At 37.5% G+C, this 13674-nt stretch overlaps 1 long non-coding RNA gene across 1 annotated transcript in view; it reads left to right on the top strand.

The window, feature by feature from the left end:
- Window positions 1-13674, top strand: part of LOC148107662 (uncharacterized) — a 250994-nt gene that overhangs the window by 48368 nt on the left and 188952 nt on the right. Inside the window, exon 2 of the long non-coding RNA XR_015721952.1 lies at window positions 2371-2441. This is a non-coding gene — a long non-coding RNA (uncharacterized LOC148107662). The remainder of the gene's footprint in view (window positions 1-2370; window positions 2442-13674) is intronic.

Genomic DNA, 13674 nt, shown 5'->3' with positions numbered 1-13674 from the left:
TGAAAGTTACATAGCTGTTCTGGGCCCAGTTTTCTCATGTAGATAAAAAGTAGCTACCTCATAATATGATAGTGAGAAATAACTGAGATAGTGTATGTAATATGGCTTGTGCAAAGCTTAGCGCATCAGTCAGTATCATATAATAGGTTGATCTTTCCTTCAATACAAATACTATTACAAATACGTCTGAACTTTGGCATATTTGATCAACTATAAAATTTTTGTAGTAAAACCAAAGGCTGTGACCTAATTATTAGCTGTTGAGTTAAAGGTAGGGAAAGGGGGTTTTGTTTAAAAATATAATAAATGAATTTCAAGAAATGAACATAAGGAATTTATGAGAAGAAAAAATATAAGTATATTTATGTGTAATTATGTATACATAGAGGAGATATAAATTGAGAATTATTTTGAGCACATGTTTAATCATTTAGAGCAGGGCTCAGCAAACAAGACCCACACTGTTTTTATGCCCACGTGCTAAGAATGGTTTTAACATTTTTAAAGAGTTATAAAAAGAAAAAAAAAGAATACAGGACAAAGAATGTATTGACTCACAGAGCTGAAAATACTTACTATTCTGATTTTTTCACAAAAAATATACTGATCCCTCTTCCAAGTTTAGATAATTTAACTTTTTTTTTTTGAAAGATTTTATTTATTTATTCGACAGAGATAGAGACAGCCAGTGAGAGAGGGAACACAAGCATGGGGAGTGGGAGAGGAAGAAGCAGGCTCATAGCGGAGGAGCCTGATGTGGGGCTCGATCCCATAACGCTGGGATCACGCCCTGAGCCGAAAGCAGACGCTTAACCGCTGTGCCACCCAGGCACCCCTAGATAATTTAACTTTGTCTAATCTTGTCAGTCTAACATAATCTCATTTTGAGTCAATTTCAATGTCTGGTCAGTTTACTATTAAAAAAAAACCCCACATATTCACTAATTGATAATATTTCCAATTAAAATCATACTAGAAATGCAGAAAATTCTTAGGCAATGTTGTTAAGCAACCTTTTTTTCTAATCAATTTTAACAATTTGTTAATTTTTTATAGTTAATCCCTTCAAACACAACACGCAGACTATCAATGTACAACTGCAGAAAAAAATATATTCTAGAAGAACTGAATCCCGATTATTTAATGAATGATGGTAATATAAATTTATTTGGGACAATTTATATAAGTTCATTTAGCTTGTCTCCTCTTTTGTAACATTTTCCTTCCTTTTGTTTTCTCAATAATTTCTAGAGCCATTGGAAATAGAATATTACATGGTGTCTTGATTTTTTTTTTAAGTAGTTTCTTTTAGAACAAATCTAATCACAGTAAATAAATAGTTCTTTGAGCTTTAAGTGCACAGAATAGTTTTTCTTTTATGTGGAGTTATATTATGATTGAAAAAAAAGGAACATGTAAACTAGTTAAACAAATACGAAGGTATACCTGGGAGACTGATGTTACAGCTTCAGTTATTTATTTTGTATTTGCATCTCTGTACTTGTCATTCTTTTTGCTTCTTTCATTTTTGTTTACCCCTTGAAAATTGTTAGATATGTATACTCTGTCCTTAGATTCTTTTGTAAAGATGAAACTTTGTAGGTGATAGTAGTGTTATTCCACAGTCATCTGTTCATGTTTTCTTAAATGGAAAACGTTTTAGTTTTTATTTTTGGTGCCCAATTCAAGAACATTAAAATGTGGCCATTATATATAATCACTCAATTTAATCATACTATGAAGTTCCTCATTGGAAGTTCAAAACAAGATCATTTTCTGATGAGAGAATTTGATCATCTCTCTTCTCCTTTTGACTTTTTCCCCCCTGTTGCAGATCTAAAAATGTATAATTGCTTTTGCCCTGATTAGCTCTTTTATCACAAGTCCCTGAGCATACAAGGATCACATTACCTCTTGTATTCATTGTGTGTGTGTGTGTGTGTGTGTGTGTGTGTGTGTGAGTGTATGTGACTTGTGTGTTACCTTTCAGATTTTGAAAGGGAAAAAAGTTACTGTTTTCCAGTGTAATTTCCCTCCTATTGATTTTTCTGTTCCAAAATGACATTTTGTCCTTTAGTAAATTCTTCGCATCTGAAGAACCCCATTTCATCTAGATTAAGTAGAGCTAATCTGTTGATTTGGGGGTGGTGGAACTAGACAGCTATGCCAAGGATTGCCCCTTGTTCAGTCTTCATCCCCCATTCTGTATCATCTCAGTCCTGTGGGGCTCATGGCCACTCAGCCAGAGACTACATTTTGAGCTGTATATGTAAACATTGGCGACAGACACGTTAGTGCAAGTGTCATGTGCAAATTCCAGATAAGTATGTGAAAATGTGTACCCACCACACATCCTTTCTCCCCTTTCAGGGACAAGAATGCAGAAGTATGATGGTGATCCAAGTCTGAGTGTGCAGTTGATGGGCGTCCACTCAAGACTGGTGAGTAAAGCAGTAACATCATAGAGGAAGTACACCTGATGGGCTAGGACTGCCCCCTGACTTTCAGACTGTTACATAAGGAAGAAGCTGCTTCTTTGTTGTTTGAGTCACTTAATTTTGACTTTGTTTATTATAGGATTAACCTTTACACTCCCTGTTCTAATCACATTTGCTATCCCATAATCTTTCCCTTGTCTTGGAAGAAGCAGGCTGGGCCTCCGAGGACACTTCTGACCCATTTGAGAGGTTGCAGCAGCATTGAAGGGTTGTAATAGTTGTTTTGATAATTTCTCTCTGAGCAAGAGTGATTTAAGGTCTAAGTTAAATTTTGGAAAAAATTAAATCCTGAATGCAAACACCACTTTTCCTATTATACATCCACATATCTTCATTATCATCCATAATATTCTAACTCTTCCACAACACATATATGACATGAACATGTGTCTTTTCTGAATGTCAAGAAATTCCTGAATTTAGAGATTAAGGAGAGGATATCTAGATTTTAGTGAATTTTTAGAAGATTTTATTTATTTATTTGAGAGACAGAAGCATGAAAGAGAGAGAGCCAGTGAGCACAGGAGCAGGGGGGAGGGGCAGAGGAAGAAGGAGACTCCCCACTGAGCAGAGAGCCTGATGCAGGGCTTGATCCCAGGACGCTGGGATCATGACCTGAGCCGAAGGCAGTCACTTAACTGAGTGAATCACCCAGGCACCCTAGATTTTAGTGAATTTTGATAATTATTGCTATTGTTTTATATTGCTCTATGAGCTTCCCTATTTAGTAAATAGAATTATCTCAAATATTAATGATAATAATTAACATGTTAGCATGGTCTAATATGTTTCCTTAGTCTTGGTACTCTCTCCCTGACATCTTTCAGGGTGTAAGTATCAAAGCAAATACTAAAATATGCAAGTAGATAAGAAATAGATCATGCTTTGTATTTTGAAGATATTTGTAAGCCATTTTTCATCAGTATGTTTTTTTAAAATTCCTTAATCTCAGTATTTAAATATAAATGAAAAATAACTGGTAAATACACCCTGCAACAGTCTTGGCAGAAAACAGTCCTCAGTCTTGATAGTCTCCCTTGCTTGAAATGGCTTCAGATGTCTTCTCCTTATGGGTTCCTGGAAGCCACTACCTCTGACAGAGGAGTAAAGACCGATGTGTTCTCACTCATTTAAATATTTAGTATTCCTTTTTCATTTTTGAGCACCATAAACTTTATCAATTACAAAATTTTATGATTCTCTTCCACAATATTGGGTTTGGGAGCCACGTCATCCATTCCAGATTAACAGATTCTTAGTTTTAGGCTCTAAGTTTTTGAGAGAGCAGAAACATTTTCTGATGAATCTTTATCTCCAGTGGACAGCACAGTGCACAGTATGGAGGTGGCATTTGTTCATTCGTTCATTGATTCATTCATTCATTCAGAACATCGTTAATGCCCTCTCTGTCTCTGGAACAATTCCAGGAAATGGTGAGAGATTAGTGAACAATGAACACACATCTATCTAGTGGTAGGGAAAGAGAAATTAGCACATGAACTAATAAATATATACAGCGTAGAATTGGAGTAAGAAAACATGGCGCTAAGCAAATAAAAAGTGATTTGGGTATAGTACTTGCCTCTCAGAGGAAGCGACATTTGAGCAAAGACCTAAGAACGTGTGCATGTAAGCAAGAACACTGCGGTGGAATAAAGTTGGCTGCAAATTCTGTGGTACTCCTCCTACCGAAAGATGGAGTCTATTTTTGAAGGTGGAGTTGACAGGGTTTTAGATCCATCAGATGTAAGAAGGTTCAAGTATGACTTTAAATATCTTTTGCCTTCAGCAACTGACATAATCAGTCAATAAATATTTGTTATTTTGAATGTAGTGATTGGGGAAAATGAATGGTTTTGGTGAAATATAGCTCTATTTTACACATATTTTTTAAAGATTTATTTATCTACTTGAGAGAGAGAGAGAGGAGAGAGCAGAGGGAGAGGGAGAGAGAAATTCCAGCAGACTGTGCTAAGCCTGACGCGGGGCTCAATCCCATGACTGTGAGACCATGACCTGAACCAAAACTGAGGGTCAGGTTGGTGATACCCGGGAATTATGGCGATGACTGTATTAGCATCCCTGCGAAGGAAGCCAGCAGGACTGCACGCTCCTCTGTTCCACATGCTTCAGGGATGGGAAAGTTTAATATGGAAAAGAAAACTCATTTAACAAACTAGCTCTTCTTACTGAATAACACCTTTCTGAGGGATGTGTGCTTGTAGCTGTTCCTGCTAAACCCTGTAACTTCTTAGTTTCAGCACCAAAATGTGTGGACCTGGCTTCTCTTAGGAAACACCTAGAAACTTCCCTCTGGTTAGAGACAGTACTTCCTTACTTGCAGCCGCTTGGTCCCGTCCACAGTGAACCCTCCAAAGTACATGGCAGGCAGCTTCCTGGTTCTCTTTTGAAGAATCTGGTCATAGTTTCTTCCAGCTGAATCCCACTAAAGTGTCAGGATGTGGTTGGAAAATGTCCACTTAGCACCCTGCCTTCCAACGGAACTCTCATTTCTCTTATAGCAGGATTTCTGTGAGGAGTTGTTTTCTCTGTTTTTATTTGTCAAGGGCTGGCTTGACCACGTTAGAGAGGAACAGAGAAAGCAGGCAATTGGACAGACAGGGGCAAAGTGTTCTGGGGACGATGCATAAAAGGAAGTGCTTTGGGAGGACAGACGAGGAGCACAGGCCACCTGGAGAGCCGCAGTGCTAGGGGTGCTGGGCAGAGCCTGGAGGCTTGTGGTTTTCACTAACTGGGTTTTTGTTGCCTTTGAATTTTGTCAGCAAAAACGCACGATAAGCACAATTCAGTACAGTTTTTTTGAGTTACGCACAAAGATGCACTTATTGGCGTGTAACTGTAGCACAGTTGGGAGGATAAAACAGAGCTGCGGGAACTCCCAGCCTCCTCCTGACGGCTGTACCTCCACTCTAAACTCCTGACCAGTGGGAGCAGGGACTCCCACCTCAAGAGTGCTGAAGATAAGAGTCACCCCAAATTGCAGCCCTAAATGAGAACTGACATCAGATGCAATGATTAAGCACCAACCATTTTTCAAGCTTGGGAATGGCTTCCCTTTGCAGCCGCATGGCAGACTTTTGTATTTACGAGCGCTTGGTGAGTACTGTGACAGGTTTATTATTTGTTGGTTTTCTCCAGCATTGCACAGTAAAAATTGTTTTCAAAGAGTATTCAAAAGTGGAGCTGGCTGTCATTGTAGCAAACCGAATCCATCCACTGATATATTTCACTCTCTTGATGGATAACTGACTCCATGGTTTGGCATTTCAGGAAAAGAGTGGAAAAAGAACAAGTCTCAGAGATCATTAATCCTTTTTTTTCCCTCAGACTCCCCTGGGTAACTGCTTGCGCCGTTATCCACATTTTTTCTGCTTATCTCAACAACTCCGTGCTGGCCCCAAACATCACCAGGTGCCCCTTCCATGCACTGTGGTGTCCTTATCTTAATAGCTGTCTCTATGCAGACACTGAAGGGGCCACTTCCTGGGGAAAGTCCTCAAAGCCCAGGTGGGGGTGGTCACTTAGATCATAGCTTTTGAAAAGGAAATTTCCTGGCAGCTTTCCACACTCCAATGAGGAGCAGAGGGAAGTTTCAAGAACCCCTTTGCTGCTAGAATCAGCACAAGACACAAGAGCGTGTCAGGTTTGAAACGGGCGTTCACCTGCACATCCCGAGAATGAGTTTCCGTGGCCATTTGATATAATTATTCCTGATGTTCCACCTATTGTGCCGTGAGTGAGTATGGAGGAGAGCCGTAACCGTTCATCTCTCTGACAGCACTGAATAAACCTTCCTTGCTGTCAGGCAGAGAGGCTGTTATTTTTTATTGCTGTGAAAAGGCTCAGAGTGTGCTGGATGAAATGTCAGGAATCATTAAACCAAATCAGCCCCCAAAGAAAGAGCGGTCAGTGATTATGAAAACCTGGTATCTTTAATTAATCAGAACATGAACCTTTGGGGGATTAGGGTTGCGTGTGTGTTTGTGGTGGATGTGTGGAAATCTCAGAGCCCTTTCCCGGGGTGCCTCGTTTCAAAAAGAGAACTCTAGCTCCAGATGGGCTCAACATCCAGAAGTCTGAGATCCCCTGAGGATTCAGGATGAAGTGTTTCTGTCACTGGCCAGGAAACTGGGGGAATTTCTTTGATGCTGAGAGTGTTAACTTTTGTAGAACATTTAAATTAAATGCCAATATCCTCTTCGTCTGTCCTCTATAGAATAAAAACATTTACCCCCCAAAATTCTTCCCTTTTCCAATTGGGGTGTAAGTGTTCGACACCCGAAAATTGCTTTAATTTCTTTTGAGTGCGATTTTGTCTCTAGCATTAACATGTTTTATTTTTGGGAGAAGTACTTCCATAGGAAATTTTTAAATGATATGGAGTAGAAAAGTGTATAAAATCTTTAAATCTGTTCCAGTCAATGGGGATGAGTAATGATGGCTTGGGGGGATCCTTCCAGTGTCCTCACGGGCTGCTCAGGGAAGGCTTTGGGATTTGGGGATTCAAACAAGAGAAAAGCATGAGGCATTTTCTCAGCGGCTGTCAGAATTCGAGGTTCAGACTGACACTGCTCTCTGCTCCTGTAGCACTCTCTAGAAGTTTTAAAAACAAAACCTACATTTCTGTTTCCTAGTCTTACAATAAACATGTGTGTATTTGTTTTTGGGCATACTTGTTTTCTTTCCAAAATAGATGTGAAAAAGATATGTTCAAAAATCCTGTGACAGGCTATGGGATGAAAACATGGATTTTCAAGTATTCTCAATATGTTCTGACTTTTGAGAAATTAGCTGCATTAAGGTACAATTTACATACAATAAAATTAAATCATCTTAAGCATATAGTTGATGGGTGTTGATAAATACAGATCTTCGTAGAACCGCAAGCACAGTCAAGACATAGGACTTTTTCATTGCCGCAGAGTTCACCTGTACGCCTTTGCAATTAATCTTCTTCCCCACACCCCAGCCCCTGGCAATTACTGATCTCCTTGTTGTCTCTACTAAAGTTTTGCTTTTTCTAGAATATTATATATGTAGTATAGAGTGTGTCTGGGTTCTGTCATTTAGCATCTTGCTTTCTAGTCTCATCCATGTTATCTCATACACCAGCAGTTCCTTTTTATTGAGGAGTGCTATTCCATCTAATAGGTCACAATGCATTAATCTATTCACCCGTAGATGGACATTTTGGTTGTGTCCAGTTTTTGGCTGTTATGGATAAAGCTGTTATAATTATTTGTACAAGAAACTTCATGTGCATGTAATATACTCTGCTCTTACCCTGTACTTTGGAGGCTGTATTTTGCTTATTAGGTTTTTGTCAGGTATCACTTTTCATTTGGTGAGTGGAGGTTCCGAAGTTGTCAGAGCTAATGGTTTGGCCACTTTAGGTCAGAAGCTGGGAACTCAGAGTAATCACTCACTGTTATGAGCCAGCGTGAACCCCCAACTCCAGATTCATATGTTGAAGTCCTGACCCCCACCTCCCACCCCCATCCTCAGATTGTGACTGTATTTGGAAGAGAACCATTAAAGAGGTAATTAAAGTGAGGTCATGTGGGAGGCCCTATTCCAATGTCCTTAGAAAGAGAGAACATTAGGACAAAACAGTATGACACCAAGGGACAACCACACGAGGACACAGAGAGAAGGCAGCCATCTTCAATTCCACGGCAGAGCCCGCAGAAGAAACCAAATCTGTGGACACCATGATCTTGGACTGTTAGCCTCCAGAACTGTGAGAAAATAAATTTCTGTTGTCTAAGCCACTGAGTCGTGGTAACTTGTTATGGCATTCGTAGCAAACTGATAGACTCAGTCATTGATTCAGTAAACAGTCATTCAAGGCAAACATAGTAGGTGCCGGACACGACTCAAGCAGAACAAAACCCCGAGACAATATGGGGCGGCATTCACAGCTGCGATGGAAAGAAAACAGGGTAATGCAGTAGCAAGTGATTGGGGGCCACTTCAGACTAAGGGTTCAGAAAGGCCTCAGGAAGATATTGAAGTTCAGAACTGAGTGACAATAAGGAGCCAGGCCTGAGATTATGCAGAGGAAGAGGATTCCAGGTCTCAAGAACCCTAACTGCAAAATGCCATAGGAAAATTGATAAAATTAGCATTTATTGACTGTCTGGTTTCTATCTAGCAGGATGACAGGCTCTTGACATGCATTATGTCTAATTCTCATCAGAGCACTGTAAACAGCTATTTCTGTTTTTACAAATGAGGGCACTGAGGCTGATTGGTGAAACGACTTGCACACCCACAGACATTTACACATGACACATAAACGTACGAACTTGGGTATACTTCTATCTGAATGAAACTTTGCATGTTAGACCAGCGGTCTCTAAACTGGAGAATTTCTATCCTGAAGGTAAACAAAGACTTCTTGGGTGCTGTTAAGAAAAATAATTTCCAGATTCTAACTTTGTTTGTTGTTCCTAAAATTGATCTTGAACACGTCTGAGATGAAAGAGCTTGTCTTGTCTTTCCTGCCTTCCCTTTTATAAAAGGGAAAGCACATCCCTTTCCATCTGGGTTTTTCTAAGTATGTCATCCAAGGTTGTAAAAGCAAAGGAGCAGCCCTAAAGGAAGTGTCTGAAATGCTGTTGGGGTTGAGAGAGCGTGCAGCTCAGCTGCCTTGATGAAAGTACTTGTTAAAGTACCAAAGGAGAGCCTGTTGGATTATTAACAAGGATTGTTTTTAATGATAAATGACTATGAAATTTCTTTCAAAGATTTATTTATTATTAGAGAGGAAGAGAGAGCGTGCGCGGGAGGAGGGGCGGAGGGAGAGAATCTTCTAGCAGACTCCCTGCTGAGCGTGCAGCCCACGTGGGGCTCCGTCTCAGAACCCTTGAGATTATGACTTGAACCAAAACTGAGAGTTGGACGGTCAACTGACTGAGCCACCCAGGTGCCCTGACTATGAAATTTTTAATAGATAATTCAGAAGGATTTTTAAAAAAATTGACATGGCTATGACCAAACTCTCTCCATTTTCATATACTTATTTATGTGAGTAAGGTTTTCAGAGATTGCATCTGTAAAAATAAAATATGGGAATAAAATTGATGTTGAATTTCATCTCATTCTAGCAGTAATAACCATGGTGATATGTCCTAGTCAAAAAGCAAACCAGCTCCATCCATTTTATTAAGAGATGTATTTCCAATGAAAATTGGCTTTAGCCTTATTAATTAAACATTTAAAAATGTATTTATGTTTGTTTATTTGAGTTCTAATAGTAGTTGTCATGAAAGCTCAATTCTGAGCAAATTTTAAACACTTGGAGAATTAAGGTCACATTAAATAAGAATAATATATTTGTATTTACAACATCATTTGAAAAAATATGATTGAGTGATCAGTAAAAGGTTTTTAAGCACAAGTACATCACATAAAAATAATATTCCATGAGAATGAAAATCAATTTAAAGAGAAAAAGGTAACACAACAATTTCTGGCTGTTACAAAAATCCTTTTTAGAATTACAAATTTTAATGGTATTTAAATTTCACTGGATATATTTAAATGAGTAAGTTAACCATTTACTTAAAATTTTCAGAATTAAAATATGCTGGAAATTATATTTTTTGCAGCTATTTGAACTTTGAATATATTTTTTAAAATGTCAACTCAAGTCTTCTGTTCAACATGTCAAAGCATGGATCCTAATTTCAGCCTAATCTTGTTGCATTCTACCTTTGTCTTACTAAAATCCTTGTTTGTATCCTTCCTTAGTCTACCTGGTTCAGAGAAAGTCACTCTTTGTTCATCTGTCCTTCTCAGAGTATTAGCCCTTTCTACCTCAGTAAGCATTCTCCTTGGTGGCTTATAGTGTGCATTGTATATGTAAGTAGGGTTACCTGTTGTTAGGATGTATGCGGCAAAATGTGCAGTAGTTAATAGCTCAGTTTATTACTGGAATCCAGACTCCGCACCGTCACTGTTCTGTAGTACTGTGTAGTACCAAAAATCATGGTACTGTTTTTGGGACACTTTTTAACTTTTAATTTCTATGTGCCTCAATATTTTTCTTTCAGAGTAACTACTTCATGGGGTTGTTGTGAGGAATAATTAGCTAATATATGGAAAGAGCTTTGAGGATTGTTTAATACATGAAATGCTATTACCACGTATTCTGCATGTGGCTGGAAGAGATACTTGCTATTTTATTAGTCATCTCTGTCAGTCCCTGTGGACACTATAAAAACCCCTAAAATTTAATGACTGTGTGTATCATTTCTCTTAGAACTACTAATTAGGTCTTCCACATAATTCTATGCAAAATAAGTTTAATTCCATTACAAAATAAGCCTTTTATGTACTGCTTCGATTTCATTTCAGTACAAAGTTCATCTACCTTCCTTTTCAAATGTAGGCTTTTTTTTTTAATATAACTAAAGGTATTTTTTCTATAAGAAATTGGAAGACTTTTCATGAGTGTGAAGGAATGATTTAGAGTTTGCTTACATTGGAATTAAAGAAATTGTCAAATTACTTGGTGATTGAACAGCCCTTTTCTTTTCAAGAGCTGTTGGATTTTCTGTTTTGTTTTCTAATAGAAACTGATTAGTCCTCTTACATATGTGTACAGAGATTAAATAGGGATTAGTAGTCAGAAAGTGCAGATTTAAACCTGTTGGATATGGATGGTACCTCTTACTCTTCCCTAAGCTTCCCTCAGTTTTTCTGTGACTCGGGCTACTTTTGGTTAATTTCCCTTCCTCCCTCCTTCTCTCCCTCCCTTCTCTCCTTCCTCTTCCCTCCTTCCTTCCTTTTCCTTCTTTACTTCCTTGTCTGTCTGTCTTTCCTCCTTTCTTTTCTCAGCCTCCTCCTCCTCTTCTCATAGGCTACCCTGAGGGGTGAAAGATTGAGTCTACATTCTATGGAGTGCTGCTGTACTAGGTAACAGATCCAAATACTTTGGTTAAAGGCAAGGAGGTTTCATCATTCATCTGGCTTTACATGCGCAGGTATAATAGTTGGAGAGTTCAATGCTGTTTACCTTGACTGCTCACCACTGGTAAAGCAAAGTCATCTAAAGATTCCTATTTTTTTTTTTTAATATTTAAAAGAAGAGGATTGTGTAGCAATTAGGATATTATTCTGGAATAATTCATATTATTGGGTAGTATCCCTTTTACTTAAAATGCTACCATGCCCCTCATTTGAACATTTCCAACAGGTCTTTGAAAGACAGTGGTTTTGGCATTTTCTATTCTTGTGAGTTTCTGGAAGTCCAATTTTGGTTTAGTATTATAAGTATATAAGTATTATAGTATTAGTATAAACTTACTGTTTAGCAAGAAGTGTTTCAGACTTCCTCTAATTTGAAAGTTCTTCTAGTTGTGGGACTTCATGGAGTTGGCATGAATTTAAATATTGTTTTCTTTAATATTAAATTATTGGCAATTCCATTATTTTCTTCTTCTTATATTATTATTTTATTTTAATATAAACTAACATACCATTAACTTAAAGTGTAATTAATTTAAACTTTCTGTTTTAATATTTAAAATGTTATTAATCAATTACAAGTAGTATTAATTCATTTCCTTAAATTATGTTTCTGATTAAACCAAGTACTACATGTAGGTATTTTAATTATAAAAGATTCAAACAATACATACAGAGTAATTGGGAGAAATCTTCCTTCTTTCTATTTTCTTCTAATTCTAATTTTCCCAGAAGTACTATCATTGATAGGTTATTGTGTATTCTTTCAAACATTCTCCTAACATACGATGTATAGATCTGTGCTATGTTATACATTCTGGGTATGTATTGGTACCTATTAATCTGGAGAGTCAAGTTGCCTTTTGTTCTTAGAAACTGTTTTCTATCATTTCTCCAATTATTTACACTTTCTACTTACACAGCTCCCCCCATTTCTAATTTTTTAAAAAATTTCTTTGTGTTTCTAACTCTCTGATACATTCTTTACTCAGGTCTTTTGAATAGTTCAATGGAAGAATCTTTTTCTTCATGTATCAACTAACTAATACGTTTTTCAATTGAGCACATCTTACTTTTTAGGTCGTCTGTTGTTTTGACAAACTTTTTGTAATTTCTGAGATCTTTAGGTATTTCTTTTCTGTATACATGCAGTCTCCTCTAATATCCTTGTCATTATTAGTTATACTTACTAATTATATTGGCATGGCTCATATGGATCATTGAGTTTGGTATATTTTTTGAATTCAATGTGTTTTGTTTCTGGCACAATTTTTGCTCAAATGCTTATGGAATTTTGATGGTTAGCTCATCTTTTTTTTTTTTTTTTTTTTAATCCTATCCATTAGTCCATTCAGTTTATAGGAATAGAACATGGGTGACTGCAGGTGAGGTGTCAGAATGTTGTGTGAGGGCTAATTGAAGTGTGCTAGCCCCCTGAGGTAGCTAACTGGCCACTTATTTTCTTGCTTAGGGAGACTCATTTTCTGCTTTCTCAGAGGCGTGTGCTCTTCATGACCATTGCTCAGTAAAGGGGAAGAAGGTATAAGGGACAATAGGGTCCAGGCACTTCTGTTGGTGACCACATTAATTACTCCTAATAACTATTGCAGGACAGTTTTTGTCTGTGTGGTCTTAGCTCTGAGCTCCTTGCAAACCACTCCCACATCAGTGGCATTTTCTTCCTGGTTGTCGTTGTTTGTAATTTCTTTCCACCTATTATCCCACTGCTCACATTGGCTTAATATACTTTCTTTCTTTAGGAATTCTGCAGATCTTTTTTGGTCTTTCTTGTTTTTTTTTTTTTTCTTTTTTGAAATCTTATTATCTTTTTCTGAGAAGACGGTGGTTTGTTCAATCTCACTTCTTTCCTTTTCTCAGCTTTATTGATGTATAATTGAGAAATAAAAATTGTATATATTGAAAGTGTACAACTTGTTCAGTCTGACTTATTGATTCAATTGTTTCTTTCTTGAATTTTCAGCAACAGTTAATACATAGTATACCTTTGGGTTTTACCTTTTTTTTTTTTTCTTATCCGAACTGGCTCACAGCAAAATGGAGAGAACTAGACAACGTTTAGTTCTGTTTTCCTCCCACTTTGGAAGATTAGAAAACTTCAAAAATTGTTTATATTCGGTCCTAAATGACTAAAGATTAAGCATTTATTTCCCAGAAGATCCTA

This window comes from Ursus americanus, chromosome 27, assembly GCF_024610735.1.
Source record: "Ursus americanus isolate L20-20 chromosome 27, mUrsAme1.1.p, whole genome shotgun sequence".
Classification (NCBI taxonomy): Eukaryota; Metazoa; Chordata; class Mammalia; order Carnivora; family Ursidae; genus Ursus; species Ursus americanus.
This window is presented reverse-complemented; position numbering and strand designations above follow the sequence as displayed.